Genomic DNA, 17962 nt, shown 5'->3' on the forward strand with positions numbered 1-17962 from the left:
TTCCAGTCTACCTCCATGCCTTTCCTCTTCTACCTCCTCCTCCTTAACTGTGGTCCTTACACGGATGACCACGGAGCCCGAGGAAATGGAGGGGTCACTGAGCCACCGGCGCATACGTGCAGTCGGTGCCCGTGCTTCTCATGCAAATATTCAAGGGTTGTCTGTTTTGATGTTTTCGGCCATAAATCAGCCTCGTGGTCGCGGAACTGTACTCGTTGAGCGCCTAAAACCATACTATGACCCGCTAGCTCTTTCGGCCCCGTAAGTCGTGAAGATTGCCTCTTTTTCGGTGAGGACGAGTTGTAATCGACTAGACCGGCGTCAGAGAACGCGGCCCAGACAGAAGGCGACGAAAACAAGTAGAAGCTGGAAGAACGGCTCACAGAGAGCTTACGGCTCAGCGTTCCAGCAAGGAAGGCTTGGGACTGAACACCGCATCACAATTTATTTACTTAAGTACCTGCACTAGCCCATGGGGGAGTACATTAGAAGGCTGCTACAGAAGTGTTTTGGTGTCTTCGCGCCAGCGAATCCTTCCTTTGAAAGCAGAACTGGCCGAGTAGGCCACCGACAATCATAGTTCACTGCAGCATAATTACGAAATGTGCATTTCTCATTAAAAGAAAAAAATTTCGACTGAAGAGGCGTGCGTTCGATCAGTCAAGCGTGCATAAAATCTGACGTACAGTACTCAGGAAAAGTGTCGAGACCATAAAAAGAATCCCAAAACTATTTGCCAGCGCTATCAGACGTCCCGTCCCTGTAGTCGAGGTAAGTGCAGTAAGCCCCCCTCCCCTTAATGTGCTGGCCTGTTCGTCGACACGTTCCCGTTAGACACAGATTTTTCAGAAAATAAGCCGCCTGGGGCCGGTGCTCACTTCGGTAGCGGCAGGCTGCCTACATCAGCAGTTAGCAAAGGCGAGCTGATTAGTCAGGCTCTACCGCAAGTTGCTGAAGTAGCACCTCTTTGGGCGTAGGTTCTGCATGCTTTCTAAAGCAACCCATGGTTTCCGCTTGACTGGAGTTATTCCCAAGTTGCATTGCTACTCAGTAAAGATAAATTTGACAGTTTGTCGTGCACAGCTTTTGACTTGTGTGAAACGCGAGGCCTGTGAACAAATTAACTAGTGTCGTTGAACTCAGTTTGCAATGTGGTACACAGCGTGAACATATTATGCCACACCGGCCTTTCAGGGACTGGTCGCGCAGAACCACCAGCAGGATATGCGTACAAAAGCGTCTCCTGCAGCGAATTGCCATAGAAGTTTCCTGATAAAACAGCTCGCGCGCACGCTGACCCCCTCGCCCACAAAGCCTACCACAGCTGAAGTGAGTGGCGGTTCCTTGTGGCTTAATTCTCAAAATAGCCTCACGCGAGAGAAACGCATGTGCGAACAGGCCAGCATATTATGGAGGGTGCACTGTGCGCTTATCTGGACTGCATGCCCGCTCTATCAGAGTCTGCTGTCAGGGATACGGGTAGCGTTCTTGTGGTCTGCCCATTTTACCTGAGGCCTGTACATGCGTCATACATATAGGCGGCTAAGTACTCCAACGGCGCAGGGCTTCGACTAGCTTTCTGTTCCGCTAGAATTACTCCCGGCACCTGCGAAGGAAATATTAGAGCTTCACTCCGTTGTTTGTTGCTTTTTATTTTATTTCCTTCACTATCTTTTCGTTCACTATACCATGCGCTGGCTTCTTCGTTGCGTTTCCTTGTTTTCCTGTCGAACCGAGGAGCAAGCGTACGCGTTTGACGTCACTGATCCTTGATGGCATATAAGCGCATATCACAGTGCGCCCTCTGTTGCGTTTCCACGTGTCTCTTAAAGGGGCTGCGAAACACTGCTTGGGGGGATACCGGCTATACTTCAGGTGGATTCTTTATGTCACACAGATGCTGACTTAAAAAGAATTACAGGAATCGATGCACAGGAACGGGAGTTATTCAATGAAGAAATTTCAAAATACAAGCAAGCAAAACGCGGCCCTCAACTCGATTTTGGCGGGGCTTCCCACTCCTCTTTCGCTCTCCCGATGACGGCACTTGGCGCAACCAATCAAAACAGCCTGCCAGAGCACGTCGCGGAAGTTTGCACTCCACGGTTGCCTGCTCTCTGCAACTCGTTCTTGCTGAGACTGGCAGCGTCATTTCCATGCCAGAGCCCCTGGTGGTGTATTTTTATTTTACTTGCTTTGCAGGGCTTTTATCTAAGACAACCAAGTTGTTTTTGTTGGTCTAATATAAGACGCAGACAGGTGACAAAATGTTTCTCTATTTATTCACAAAATCTGCTGTATATTTACTGTCTTTACAGTCATCAAGCTCGCACCAGGTGATGTCATATCCGCTGCTGAAACCCGTCACTGTGTGGAGACACCATCAGAGCCATGAGTTTGTTTTTGGGAGGACATTAAAATATTAAAAAACGGAATATACGCGGTATTACCGACGCTAATAGCACCATTGTAACTTACTGTATGCGATCAACAGGCAAAACAGTCAACTAAGATAGTGTTTCTCGGCCCTTTTAAGGCTGCTTTTCTGGGAAACTCTCTTTGCACAGTGACGACAAACAAATGAGCTAGACGTGCCACCGAAAGTATGCTGCTGTTTGCGGTGACGACTCAGCTTGGCAGCACTCCTGAAATGGCATCTCCAGACGGCTCACACTTGTGGCCTCACCCCTGAGTGAACCAGCTGGTGGAGGAAGAGATGGTCTCGCCGTTTGAATTTCCGGCCACATTGGTCGCCCTGGAAAAGCCGCTCGCGAGTGTGGGTCAGTGCATGCCTTTTTAAATGGCCTCTGTAAGGGAAAAGAGAACAGAGTGAGGAGAAGTGGCACCCTGAGCAAGACAGCCTCATAGCCGGCTCAGAGGAGGAAGAGTGAAATAACCGTTCATAAATACATGAGGCCGTTAACCTATGCGTATCAGCGTTTATATGGAGCGAAAGAAGCGTACTGCAGCCAGTTGGCACAGCGGCCACTGCCATAAGGGAGGATAATGAAGCTTTGATCAGCGCTTAAAAAATCGTCTTTTCTTTTACAATACATATCAGATAAAATTACAGAATAAGACACACATGTACTTGTGCTTAGAAATCGCCGAAATATGTCGGGCTCTCAAGTTCTTTGCCAAGCCACTCCACTTATCAGCAAAGGGGAACGCGAACATGCGAACCTCTGTTCACTGATTCGCTTCTATGCGCAGCGACGCTAGTGCTGAGTACTTTTTCGGGGGAAATTTGAAGCCTATTAGAAAACCGGTGAGTACCCGGCGGCTCCGGGGATTGAACGCGAGGCGGATGCTTACCACAAGGCCACCGCTTCGGTCAAGGAGATAACTCGGCTGGGCGACGTCTGTTGAAGGTTTGCCGTGCACGGTCAAAATGAAGCGATTAAGATAGAGAATCCCGCCCGTCTGAAGACGGCCAAAATAAGCCCAGTTGTGTGTTGCCACCGTTTACTCCAGCTCCGGTCAGACGAAGCAACAGCTTATCAAGGTCGCCGCACACATACATGAACAATCGCTTTATCCGTACCCACTACCACGCCCCACGTGTCCTTCGTTCGATGAATTCACTCCTCGCCTTAAGCGTCCGCGTCGTGAACGGCAGCGCGGGCCCCGAACCCGACACCGCTGCTGCCGCTCGAGGTCTCGGGTGGACCCCCATGGAAGCCCTCGTTGACGTGGCTCATGTTGTGGTGCTCCTCAGGCGACTTCCAGGATGAAGACGTGGCCGTGGCGGCCTCAGTACCATGGTCCTGCGAACACATCGCCGTTGCGCGCCGCGGTGCGCCGACGGCTTGGTCAGGCTCACGGGCGTCGCGTAGTACGGCTCTTTCACCGCCGTCAGCGGCATGTAGCTCAGGTCTTCGATGGGGTCGGCGCCGGGACTCCCAAGCACCTTGATCTCCGGTACGTCCAGGTCGTGCTTGTCCAGGCACTGTGTGGTCGAGCCGGACCAACCGCGCCCATCGTCGTCGCAGTCCTTGTAGTTGAGCACCGGGTTCAGGTAGCCGTGCTTGATGATGGAGTTGGCGTTCATCATGCCGTAGTCCTTGGCGTTCGAGCAGAAGCGCTTGAACGCCACGCACAGCCCGATGAGCGTGATACTGATGCCCACGAAGAGCACGATGCCTAGGATGATTCTCAAGATCATAGCCGCGGCTGCTCATGCAGTAGCTCGATGGTTAACAGGAGGAATGGTGTACCTTATCTAGTAACGGTAGAACGGATTCGCTTCCATGCGCAGTTGCACTAGTGGTGCCCCTATGTGTAGCACCCGGGCACCACTTCATCACTTGCGTTTCTGTTTGCGACTTCCGGTTTCTTGTGGGATCTCACCATTAGTGATGGTCGATGCGTCTCAGTAACATTGCGAACCGTCGCAGCCGTATAAACACAGGTCCAATCGCTTGTTCTATTTGAAGAAAAACGATAGGTATTACAGCTTCGCCGTGGAATGGGATTACGCGCAATCAGATTTAACAGCGCGTTTTCCTCTGGAAGGAACAGATGACTAAGTCATCGGACGCCTCCACTTGCTTAGACAATCGAAATCCTTGAAAACGCTTGGTACTCTTGGTTTATTTGTATGTAGCCTGTGCCAAAGAGCGCCAAAGATCGGTTGATGTTCGCAAAACGCATTGCACAGTGAAAACACAGCTTACTTGTTATCGGTTGAGTAAGGGCAGAAGGAGCATCGATGCCTTCGTCGCTGCCTATGCCGATGCTAATAAAATAAATGTCACACATCTATATCGTTCCCATCACGGATGAAGGATATCAAACAAGAAAAGAAGTTATCATTGATCTATAATTTGCAATGCCTGCTTCCTTAAAGTACTCAAGGCACTTAATAGTGCTTATGTCATCTAAAAGCGTTTTTTTATTTTATTTTGTTTTATTTTTGCCTGCCTTTATAATGACACGCACATGCTTGTAAGCTACGCTTGTAGCGCTACGCATATTCTATGTTGACCATTGTTCGCAAGGAAGCAAAGCTGTTTTGTAGCCTATGGATAGTATGCACACCCCGCAATCTGAATGTTTCGGTCTCAATTCCGCGCACCTTTTAAGAAGTTTTATATATCTTTGATCCCACAACAGCACGCCACAGATCAGCCCCATGTAACAGGACCCGGAGGATGGCCAGAAGTTAGAGCTTCCGAGACGTGCCGCTGTATTTCGTGCCTGAAATGCCGCGCAAGAAATGATCGTGGTTCTGGTGGACAGGACAGCAGAGACAGCTGACGGGCGACCTCCTAGCAGACAAACTGCTTGATTTTGGCGGAACGGCGATTTTGATGCCCATGACGAATCAAAACATGCCGCTCGCGTAGCTTGTCAAAGCTCTGCAAAGTTCGTAGTCCTTCGCAATGGCAGTCGGACTGTTTCCAATGACCATGTTGAAGGAGCCGTCACTGACGCCCTTCAAGACGTGCCGAATCATCTTTCTTCGCCATCGTTAGGTTGATGCGCTTCTATAAGTCCACGACGTCCTCGATGCAGCTTTTGAAACTTTCTCCTGCCTGCATGCTGCGATCTCGAGCGTGGACGCAGCGAAGCACGAAGTTTGCAAACGGCAGGACGGCCGGATACTCCAGTAAAGGTGGTCTTGAAGGCAGGCCATGTGGTGATGCCTGAATCGCGGTTCAAAGAGGACGTTTTTTCCAACATCAGTTAAGTAGAATATTACAGGCTTAAGCCTGAGAGCATCATCTCAGTTGTTTTGCCGGATCCTCCATTCGGACGCTGATAGCCTGTCCTAGACATCTTGGCCGTAGCTGACACTGAAGATAGTGGAATCTCACTGACGTAAGGCGTAAGAACAGGCGACAGGCGGATGCGCGGCCTGGCGCTGCTGACTTGTCACCGCCACGGGAACGGACACCGAGCGACTGCGGAGTTCCAGGGCGGTGTCGGAGGTGCGGATCGTGGCACCTCCACCAAGTGAATAGTGGATTGTTGGTGGGTCAAGGCGACCAACGAAGGCAGCAGTCAGGTAGCCCCTGTAGAATGCAGCCAGCCGCAGTAGCAGGTTAAGCCAGAGACTCGCGCTCTAGCCACCAGCGATGACGATGAGGCGCGAGAGTGCTGAGTTGTCCCCATGCTTCTTCTTACAATGAGCAGTTTTAAGCGGTATCCTGATAGTTTGGAACATCTAAATGGCCAGCCTTCTTGTTCGCATAGACTTTTTCAAATAGTCGTTAAAAATTGATATCGGCAGATAAAAGACCAAACATTGAGGAGTTTTTTTTTTAGATTCCACCTTGGAGCGCTCAGGCGTTACAGCGGGGGACGGGATTTTGATGATGCAATAGATAACATAAGACCACACAGACTGTTCATACCTTGATAGAATTTTTATCTGGAAATGACAAACACGACTGTGAAAAATTGGACACAGCAGATAAGACAAAGCATCTCGACCATCTGCTGTTCTTTTTTCTAGTATACGTGTGCACTTTTTGTAGTAACATGATAGAGGAAAGATTAAAATTATGAAGAGAGAAAAGAGGCAGTGGCGACAACTATTGCGCGCCTTTTGTCGTGCATGTGCCGCCTGGGATCGTTGGCCATTAAGAGTGCATGCAGGCTGTGATGGAAGAGCAGTCGAATATTCGTCGTCCGTTCGATCTACTTACTCGCGGGAGTTTGCCCTCCGAGAATGGAACCCCTTCAACCGCGTCACCCACGTTGTTCCCCTGCGAGACATGCGGCGACCTGTTCCCTAGAAAAGAGGTTTTGGATGAGCACCGGCTGAGCAAGCATCCGCAGATGCAGCAACGAAGGCACCGCTGCTCCTTGTGTCGTTACTCCACCAATAGCACGTAAGCCGAGGTTTGACACTGCATTGTACTTTGCTATCATTTCTTCGTTTAGGACGCGAAAAATAGTGGCGTTAGACTTAAGCGAACGTCAACCCATACTTGGCGCACTTTGAGACTCGGCTACATATAAAGAAAATTGCCAGGACACTTTGCCAACTGAAGTGTTGAGAGGGGAAAGCCGAGAACACTATTTCGTGACGGCTTCCGGTGGATGTAACATCAAACCCTTCCCGTGGCTTTATATATACCCAAGTTATAAATATTTCGGTGATCTTAGTGTTAGTTACGCTTAATTACACTGTAGTGTAGGACGTCTTCGAAGGCGCTGCGTCGCGAACGGCTAGCGGTACGTCTCGGTTCAGTCCTCAGGAAGCGATCAGTCCCAGCGGCAGCGATCAGCGCACACGCACGAGCATCGGCGCCGCTCTCTTCTTCCTCTTCTTCCTTACGACAGCCGCCCAATGTTCGGGAGCCGAAGGCCTGTCTTACAACACATTTTTCTATCTAATTAGAAACAAATCTGACGTTTTTTTCGACAATTACGTGACAATTTTCACTATTCCCTGATGACTTCCGGTGGATGTGGCGTCGAATTGTTCCCCTGACTGTATTGACGTCCATGTTTTTCGACGCAATTTCGACATTTTTGTCTTTAATTAATGAACTAATTACTGTACAGTCATCAAACATTGCTTCTAGGTTCATATTTTCCTCTTCTATCTGAAATATGCATTAGTTGTCTTCTATCTTTTTTACTTCCTGAGTTAAATGCCTGTGACATGCTTTGCTAACGAACGGACGACAGTATGAGCCGTTAGAGGTTTTCGCCTTAATACGCTCGCAACACCGAGTGTTTTCAAGCATTTCGCTTCTCTAAGCAAAGGGAAGAGAGTGCGATAACTTCGTGCTCACTTCGTTCAAGAATCAGATGCGCTGTTAAATCTGATTGCATGTCTCCGCATTCCATGGCGAAGCAGTCATATACTTTCGTCTTCATTCAAAAGGAATGTTATTCAAGCAGCGCTTTTATGGCAGCGACGGTTCACATCGTGGCGCAGTCTTATCGACTTGCACTAATAAGGTGGTTCGAGAAGACACCGTAAATGGCAGACAGAAAAGCAAGTGGTTAAGCAGCGCCCGTTGGCTACGCATGGAAGCGAAGTGGCGAATAGTGTGTTCATTTGTTGGCGTTGCCCGGCGGTGCGATGTGCACTGATTGGCAGTGAACTTGAGTGCGCGACGTTTATCGACGATTTCTAAGTACCAGTACATGTGTGCACCATATTTTGTCATTTTACCTTATACGTAATTTAAAAGCAAAGAAATGCGTCTGACAGCGCTGATCAAAGATTCATCGTGTTGCTGCGTGGCAGACGCTTCTGCACGATGTGGCTGCGATACGCTTCTTTCGTAGCCATGTAAGCGTTAATACAAGTAAGTGAGCAGCCTGTTGTGGTGTTTGTATGATGGAATGGGTATTTCAGTCTTCCTCCGCTGAGCCAGCGATGAGCTTGTCTTATTGAGTGCGCCACTTCGCCCCCTTTTGTTATCTTTGCCCTCACAGAGTCGATTTCAAGAGACACACACGGATCCACACTGGCGAGCGGCCTTTCGTTTGCGGCGTCTGCGGGAAGGGTTTCAAACGGCGAGGGGCTCTCGTCGCCCACAAGGTGGTCCACACAGGGGAGAAGCCGTACGAGTGCCCAGTCTGCAGTCGTCGTTTCAGCGATTCAGGCAGCCTCGGCCGCCACCGCAGAGATAAGCACCCTTCTAAAGACACGTCTAAGCCCTTTTGTTCTAGCTGCAAAAAAAGCTTTTCCCGGAAGGACACCCTTAAGAGACACCTGCAGACGCACCCGCAGGAGAGACCCCACACGAGCTCCCATGCCGCTCCGGAAGAGGTTTCCGCACCAGAGCCAAGCGAAGAAGTACGAGAGTGAGAACTGCAGCGTCCCGTAGCCTCCGCAGATGACGTCCTGTGATTGCACCGTGATTCCATCGAACAAACTGAACCCCAACGCCACAAGCGGCAATTCAGAAGCAGTGCTCAAGTGCGTTGGTTGCGAAGCCAACATGAACGAAATAATAAAAAGAAAACATGCAACAAAGGGCGGAGTGAAGCCCTGCTATTTTCTTCGCTGGTATGGGGAGTAATTGTAGACGATTAGAAAGCGTATCAAAGTCCTACGCCGTTGGAGCGCTCTGCCTACTGTATGTATGACGCATGGGTAGGCCTGAGGAATTCAAAAATGGGCAGACCACAAACAAGGTGATGACGGCGCTGTGACCGAGCGTGCAAGGTGTGCAGATAAACGCACGGTGCGCCCATCATAATAGGCTGGCCTGTACGCACGCGCATTTCCCTCGGGTGCGGCGTTTTCGAGAATTAAGCTGCAAGGAGCCGCCTCTCACGTCCTCTGTGGCAAGCTTTGGTGGATAATAAGTTAGCGCGCGCGAGCCGTTTTATCAGTATAGCTGTTGTACAAATCTCTAGCGCGTCACGCCTAAGTTACACGCATATCTTGCCTGTGGTTCTGCGTCACTAACCTGCGAGAGGCCGGTGCGGCGCAAAATGTTCGCGCTTGTAGCTACATCGCTAACTGAGAGCATCGACAAGACAGTTATTTCTCGGGCACAGGCCTCGATATTCACAGGAGACGACAGCTCTGCACGAGGCTCTGTCGAATATAGATTTCACTGAGTAGCTTTTTTAACGTTGGGATAACTACATTTAAACGCAAGCCGCAGGTTGCTTTAGACGGCATGCAGAGCCGACACGAAAATAAGTTCTGCACTGTAAACAGAAAAGCACCCGGATAGGAGTACTGGCTCGTGACGTAGATCAATCGCTTAAAGGGTGGTTAGCTACTCCTCAGAACAGGAGTATATAGTCTACTCCTATGTTTAAGAGGTATTGGAGCAGTGCTAGAAAGAGTAAAGTGCTACCGTTCTCTAGAGAAGAGTTCATCTTTTAGTAAATGTTGAGCTCTCATGGGAATGAGCCTGACAATATTAGAAGTGTTATATGCTCCTTTGCAGCTGACTTTATAGTACATTTCAGGAGGATGTGTCTGTTCTTTTGAAGTAGATTTTACACCAAATATTTGGAGCAGTTTGCTTTACTATAAGGTGTCATTTATGATTCCCAGAGCAGTAAACATTACTTGGTGAAGAAGCCAATATTGAAATGCAGTACTCCTGTGGAAGCCTCATTTAGACTTTTATTTATTTATTTATTTACAATACCCCTAAGGGCCCTCGTGCGAGGGTATCACATAGGGAGGGGCGATACAAGCGTAAAAATATGGCACAGGCATTTGAAACAAGAGACACGTAATAATGAATTAAAATTAGTAATCTGCACAAATAACACAACAAACAACGCAGAATGAAATACTCAGTAAATGCACATAATACAACAAAATACGAAATCTGTTAGTCTATGGTTTGCTTTAACGAATGCTGAAACGATTGTAGGTTAACCTCAGTAGCTATGTGCGATGACAAGTTATTCCAATCTATTATAGTGCGAGGAATGAATGATTTCGCGTAGAGCAATGAACGGCATGTGATGCGTTTTATTTTGTTATCCTGGTCGCGGCGAGGAAAGATTGCAGGGTGTGGCAACACGAAGTCGTCGTGGAGGGTGGGATGGTGATACAGTTTGTGAAGTAAGGTTAGGCGAGCGAAATGGCGTCGACATGATAGCGGTTCCAACTCGGCACGTTGTTGTTGTGTTCAAGAATGAATGCGTCAGTGAAATTACAGTGACGAATTTCAAACAGTAGTTTTATTGTGTACAAGAAATTGGAACCAAGTGTCCGGCAAGTTTTTTTCGATTTTTGCAGAGAACCAACGCCTTGTCTCCCGTAGGAATGAACCGTGTTTCCTTGACCCGCGCTCTTTTTGGTCATTTAATTTGGAACAACCAAACGAATGGAGACAGAGTTGCCACTGCTGCAAGCTTGCAAGGAGGGAGCCTTGAAAAACTTCGTTGTCAGCATGCAAGAATATCATGCTATCTTTGGTTAGAAGGCACGACTACAAAGGAGGCTACTTCTCAAAGAAATATTAAAAAAAGAAAGTAAGCTCGCATAAGCAATTACATCTGAAAGATTGGTGTATGAGGAGCTAAAAGTCTAATATAAGTCAAGCTTACACAAGGAATTCAGAGGACATTTGTCTATGAGATAGGCATTGTTGAAGTTTAAACATTTTTCAGGGTAAAACATTAGCTATAGTAGTGCATAGTAGCTGATACACGAGTTAGTACATATCTGAACCCTGTCTGATGACAGAAGCTGAACGGAGTTCTCAGAGTACCACAAGTTGCACCGAAAGCCGCTTTCGTAACCGTTAATGCAATACTGGGGAAGGAAATCCACGTCGATCGAGAACCTTTTCTCTATAACGCATAAAACTTCAGAAATAAAAGGGTCTCGCCGGGGCGTATGCGCATTCGCACTGCCTTCGGTTGCTGGCCTGTACTGAGGGGATCATTGCGGCAAGTTTTTTTTCACTGGTAAGAAGGTTCCTCACGCGTTCCAGATACCAGATAAAAAGTCCTTCTTGAAATCGGAGTATGCAAAAAAAAAATACTGCGCTCTGCACGGACGCAACGCACTCACGCTTTGCACACACGAAGCTTGCACGCAATTTCCTTGCTCGAAGGAGCCGCAGCCGCACATTCTGAGGGCGTCGTCATTCTGTGCATAGGTGAAAAGCACAGCAAGGGCGATTAGCGTAGCAGTGGGAGCGGTTGTTTTTTGTAATTTATGTGGCACTCCTTTAAATAGAAATCTAGCACCGTACTCCACCACCTCCCACCCACCCCAAACCAGTATTCTGTGCTGCTTTGCCGTTACATTATTAGCCAGGGTTCAAAAGAAAACATTCCACACAACTGTGTCTGTTTGGGGGAAGTATTCAAGTTAGAAGGAACGCCAACCAAAAAATAAAAAAGCGAAAAAATGAAAAACGCTATGGGAAACGTTGGCAGGATGGCGGCGCCCTGCTCGCCCACTTCGGAGTTAATACATGTCACCGCTGGATTCATCGACGCGATTGCTCGCAAAAATGGTAGCGGTTCGCTTTTATTTCGCACACTTTGCCCACGCGTACAGGAATAAATGATAACTAACGCCTCTTTTTCAGAAAATGTGGCAATTTTCAAGCTCTTAGGCCTAACTAAATGCCGTGTGTTTACTAAAGTCACTCGCAAGAACGACACCTGGTGAGGCAGTTGTCTAGCTTTCTGTCACTTGTTACATTCTCATCAATTTGAAGTTTTTCTTCTTGGAACGAAAAAAGGCACGCAATGCACGTACCCTAGCTATCAGTATTTATGGATGAAAATTTATTCAACAGAGCATTGATGTGCTTTCGCGTCTTGTCACTAGATGATAGCGCTACCGTTTACGTGTGCCAGTTGAGTTTCACCTTCAAGTGGAGATGTGAGAAAACATTTGATGATGATTAAATCGAATTTCTTGATGGATTGATGGTTCGGACTCGCAAACAATCACATTACTCGACGGCGGGACAAGAAGGTTAACTATTTATTAACACATGAATAAACAAGAAGAAACAAGCAAGGAGAAAAGTATTTACAACAAGACTGAACCGTTGATTACATGAAATCAGCCCCCTTAACCAAGATCGTTCCGTTTTTAAGCCTTCTGTCTCCGAGACAGCAACCAATAATAAAACAGGCGACACTTCTAACCAATCAATGCCCTTGGAAAGGGACAATGCAATTTCCGTCAGCCAATCAAAAACTGGGGAGAGGATGCCAGCCAGTCAAACACTTGGGAAAGGAGATGTTCCGAGGACGCACACAAACAGCACCGAACTCGCTGCGCTCCGAACTTCTGCCCTCCCCATCGCTTCCCCCTCCGCGCACGTGCACACGGGGCACACGCATGCCACGGGAACAATCACTAAAGTTTCCTCATGTAAAAAAAAAGGAAAGCTGTCGCTGAGGGGTCCAGAGTCCAGTGGCAACCATAGCCCAACCATGGGCCCCCTCCGAGCATCGGATGCTCACAGATAGATCGGCGCCGCACGCGCAACGAATGTCCACCGTACACCCCGCGTACCCACAGCAATCCGCGGGGAAGCGAGAAGGCTGAAAAAAATTGGCAGACGCTCAGTTTGGTTAAGCCCGGAAATTGCGAAAGCAGTGTGAGCTGCTTTCTCTTTCTGTTTCGGTGTAGACAGCATGGCTGCATACAGTAGGAAACCTCCGCCGTGGCTACCGCCGCTCTACACGGACGGCACCCAGATCAAGTGATGTTGAACGCATTCGCCTGGCTGCATAATATTCATGCCGTTTAGCTAAACGTTGTTCCCGCCCTTCATCCGCTTGTTGCGCACGCCGCCGCTTCTTAGCTGCAGCACATCGTTGCCACTTCACCTTATACACATCATCCGACATATCGTGGAGGATTCGCTGGGACAACTGCGACGAGCCGAGTTGGGGGGCCGCTTTTCAACAGCTGGCATGACGTCACGTAGAGCGAGCGCCTCGCGCACGGCAGCTGCGGCATGGCGGATTCGCAGGGACGATCGCGACGAGCCGAGTTGGGGCCCCGCTTTTCCACAGCTGGTATGACGTCACACATAGGTCACGATTCTCCGGGACGACGGCCAAGAACGGAAACCTTGAGGAATATTGCTTTCCCAATAAAAAACATCCACTGGCCACAAACACTATGACCGCAGGCATTCAAACACTGCACTGCAGAACGCTGCGCGCTAGAATGTATCTGTGGTGGGGAGGCAAACCGGAGACAGAACGAGCGTTCTGGCGACGATGCCGCCAGCAACAATAGAGCAGCCAACGACATGCGTCGCGTCATGCGTCCGAGTGCGTCCGCGGTTCCATGAATTCGGTAAACCTTCAACCGGGGGCAGGTGCACATGTCAAAGTCTCGCTCCGTGCACTGTGCTGGAGGCTGGATGACACATCGGAAAGTTCAGCAAATTTACCAGTGCCCCTGAGGGGCACTACGGCACGGCCAGCTAAAGGCGACTCCTCCGAAAGTCAACCCGCTGCTCGGCCGTTTCGGCCGAGATACCCGAAACCCAAGCCTCTTTACCCTCGGAGCGCCAAACACCCGTCTTCCCGGCAAGCACGACGCAGTTTTGTGGGTCAAGCTGCCGTGCCATCTCAAGCTCACGCTCGCGAGCGCGTCTCTCTCGGCCGGCGTGGCTCCGTCCAGAATCACGTGACACCCCTCCGGTTCTCACTGGCCCTCTGGCGATTCGCTCTCCCGGCGTCGGCGTTTTTATGCGAAGCATATTACTAGAGCTACACTACAGCCCGTCGAGCGCGGCGGTGGAGCTACCTTTAGCGTGACCACGTGACACCATGTGACAACATGACGTCACAGCAGAGGAGAGAGGGGCTGCCGGCTCGCGCGGTCGGCCGCGGCGGTGGAGGCTCCACATCAGAGGCGCGGTGGCTGACCACGTGACGCTACAGCAGCGCTATAAAGCTGAGCTTGCCTCGTCTTCGGCGAGCGCGGCTTCGGCCGCTTCTTTTTGAGCAGCGTCCGCTCCGGCGGACGCAGTTGTTGCTGCGACGCGCGTCTTTTCTTTCCTTTTTCTCTTTCCTCTGATCTTTTAACTCTCCTCTATCTGCACGTGGCAGCGGTGGTGCCTTGGCTCGAGCCAGTAGCAGGCCTGTGCAATTTCCTCTTCATCCTTCTCTCAGTCACAACAACAACAACTCTCCGGGCAATAAGGGAGTAATTACTCATTGGCATCCACCCAAGCGCAGCCATACGGCTACAAAGGAAAGCTATACAGCTTTCTCAATTGGTTAGCTCAATTGGTAGAGCGACTGCTCCGGTGTGGCGGTGGTTCCGGGTTCGAACCCCGGACCAGGACGAATTTTAACTACGAAGTTTCTGAGAAAGCTGTATGGCTTTCCTTTGTAGCCGTATGGCTGCGCTTGGGTGGATGCCAATGAGTAATTACTCCCTTATTACAAATCTACTCCACCTTGGGGGATTCCCCTAAACATTTGATCAACACTCTTCCCACTTCGAGTTACTGATCAATTCGCTCTCGCCCTACCATAAGCTTGCCGTCCTGGTTAGCTCAATTGGTAGAGCGACTGCTCCGGTGTGGCGGTGGTTCCGGGTTCGAACCCCGGACCAGGACGAATTTTTCTTTAACTACGAAGTTTCTGAGAAAGCTGTATAGCTTTCCTTTGTAGCCGTATGGCTGCGCTTGGGTGGATGCCAATGAGTAATTACTCCCTTATTACAAATCTACTCCACCTTGGGGGATTCCCCTAAACATTTGATCAACACTCTTCCCACTTCGAGTTACTGATCAATTCGAGTTACTGATCAAATCGCCTAGCCGTATGGCTAGGCGGCACTTCAGTGGGTACCACATGACGGTGCTACGACTGCACGCCAAGCAAGCAGGAAATTTACAGGAAACGGACGACATTTGTTACTCGCTTGGTTGACATATCTCTAATTAACATACTCAAAATTTCTCATGCTGGCATAAGTACATATCTCGAAGATACGTTTTTAAGAACTCTGCATTGACTAGATCGATGCGCCTTTATTCAGCTTCAAACTTCGAAGTGTCCCGGCGGAAATTTGCATAACCTAAAGTATATTGAATACCATGCAGGAAAAATTAATGTGTCGTGGCGGAGTAGCAGCGTCCCCGTCTCGGACGCCGGCGACTGGATATGATTATCACTTTGACCCCAATATCTTTTCTTATTAATTTAATTATCATACAAGTGCGGACACTCTTGCGGACAGCCTTTGCCTACAAAATCCGTCCATGCCACATTTGAGCAAAGAAAGGCTTTCGCCTTAATAAAGATATGCTGATTAAACAGCTCGAGCGCGCTAATTTACTCGCTCGCCCACAAATCCTGCAACCTCAAAAGCGAAGAGGTTCATGGCGGCTCACTTCTCGAAAAAGCCGTGAACGAGGGAAATGCTCGGGTAAACTGGCCACCATATTATGGCGGGGGAAATGGGCGCTTATCCCCAAAACATGCACGCTTCATTACTGTGTGCTGTGAAGCAGATCTGGCACTGTTTCCGTGGTCGGTGAACTTTTCCTCACGCCTGTACATCCGTGATATGCTCAAGCGGCTGAGTGCTCCGACGGCGCAGGGCTTTGACTTGTTTTCAGCTCGTGTGCAATTGAAGTCAAATCAAATCAAATTTATTTTCTAACAAGTGGGTGGTCGCCTGGTCTAAAATCTGTACAAACAGCTTGACAAAGGCCCAGGAAACCAGTAGACAACATAGCAGGAGCAAACAGCAAATTCCAGAAGTTCACTAACATGACATCCAAAAGCGTTATACAATGCATACGTCACTGTAGCACAATATGAAAACAAAACAAAAAGCTGATCAATAATAAAATCAGTGCAAAAAGCTCAACAAGGCTGACAATTTGTAAATGCGAGTATAATATTTAAAGTAAGAACATATGTATGGATAGATTATATTTGCACGAAGTAGGTTCTCATTGCTTAGGACTAACTTCAAACAGTGTATTTATATTTGCTGAGAAAAACAGGAAGATTAGAAGCCAAGGATTGCAATTTGTGTCTGTTCTGAAATGCGTCTGTTCTAATAAATTACTCCCCCGTACCCATGAAAACAATATCAGGCCTTCACCTCGCTGTTTGTTGTAGGCTTTTCTTTATTTCGTCCATGTCGGCTTTGAAACCAACGCATTTCCGCACTGCCTTTTTCGTGGGTGGCCTTAAGGCACGTTCACACCTGCCCAAAAATCCGGCGAGCGAAGCGAATTGACTCGCCGCAAAAACAAGGACCTGTTCTCACTTGTTCACAAGCGGGCGAGGCGGATCCGCCGCTCCGCTGCTGTTTCTCGCATTTCCACACCGCGTCGCTGCTAGCGGTATACACAGATATAGTGAGAAAAGAGCATAAATTTTCGCTGTCTACGTACCATAAGCGTATGCATGCTTAAGTACGTTAAACGCAGGCAGTAGTAGTAGTAGTAAAGACTTTTAATCGACCATAATTTACAGGCCGAGCATTTCGACCGCCTGGGCGACCAGAAGCCGCTGTTCTTCTTCCCCTTCAGCGCCAAGCCAGTCGAGCCAGGTGGTGATGGATAGAGAGGGTGGGGGAAAGGAACCCGACTGCTGAGCAGCCGGGCAATAGAAGAGGCAATAGGCCAGGTCCGCATAGATACAGGGGCAGTTGGGACAGGAAGGGTCCGATCGATAGCGATAGAGGAAGAGGCGGGACGGGGTGATAACTGCATTCATCTGAATGTGCCGAAGAAGGCGAGACTCCGGCACCGTGAGTGATGGATGAGGGGGAGGGTAAAGGCGTTTGTCGAGGCGGAGCTCAAGGTAGACCTCTTTTATGGTGCGGCGAAGGGTGAGTCTCCCACTGTCCTCCGAGGGCTTGGGCCAGGGGATCAACGGTGCCCGGAAAAGTGTGTCGCGGGCGAGCTGATGGGCCAGCTCATTGCCGTCAATCCCTGAATGCCCAGGGACCCAGCGGAGGAAAACGATGGAAGGCTGCAGTGCGGAGACCGCTCGTTCGACCTCCTGTTGGAGAGAAGGGGTCAGGGTGCGTTTCTGTATGTGGTGTATAGCGGCTTGTGAGTCCGAATAGACTGTGTACTCTTGGAGAGAGGGAAGGAGGGAAAATGACTGGAGGGCATGCGCAATGGCGAGGACCTCGAGGGACAATGCGTCTGGAGGGTGTAGATACGGCCCGCTGGTGTGGGTTTCAGGAGCAGGGAGGTGTGGATGGTACAGGGCGTAGCCGCAGGAACCTCGAGGAGCCACGAAGGAGGCATCCGTGTAAGCTACACCCTGGGTATCAAAGAGAGGGGAATGGTGCCGTGCGGCCGCATGACGACGTCCGGCGTGCAGGACGGGGGACATGTTGGTCGGGAGGGGAAGGATACGAAGATTGGGGGCGGGGGTGGGAATAGGAGAGGTAAACGGGGAGATTGGAATGGGCGAGATACCCGCTTGAGTCAATAACCACTGACCCTGACGGGTAAGGGAAAGCGGGGCAAGCTGCGAGTCACGATGGAGACTGAGAAGAGAACGAAGAGGATGGAAGAGGCCTGTGGCAAAGAGC

General features: G+C 49.4%; 1 pseudogene; it reads right to left on the bottom strand.

Annotated features, from left to right (window-relative positions):
• Positions 1-3581: 3581 nt before the first annotated feature.
• LOC149330068 (uncharacterized) lies at positions 3582-4165 on the bottom strand (annotated as a pseudogene).
• Between the last annotated feature and the right edge of the window lie 13797 nt (positions 4166-17962).

Source organism: Amblyomma mixtum, chromosome 9, assembly GCF_055824585.1.
Source record: "Amblyomma mixtum isolate Tamu chromosome 9, ASM5582458v1, whole genome shotgun sequence".
Classification (NCBI taxonomy): Eukaryota; Metazoa; Arthropoda; class Arachnida; order Ixodida; family Ixodidae; genus Amblyomma; species Amblyomma mixtum.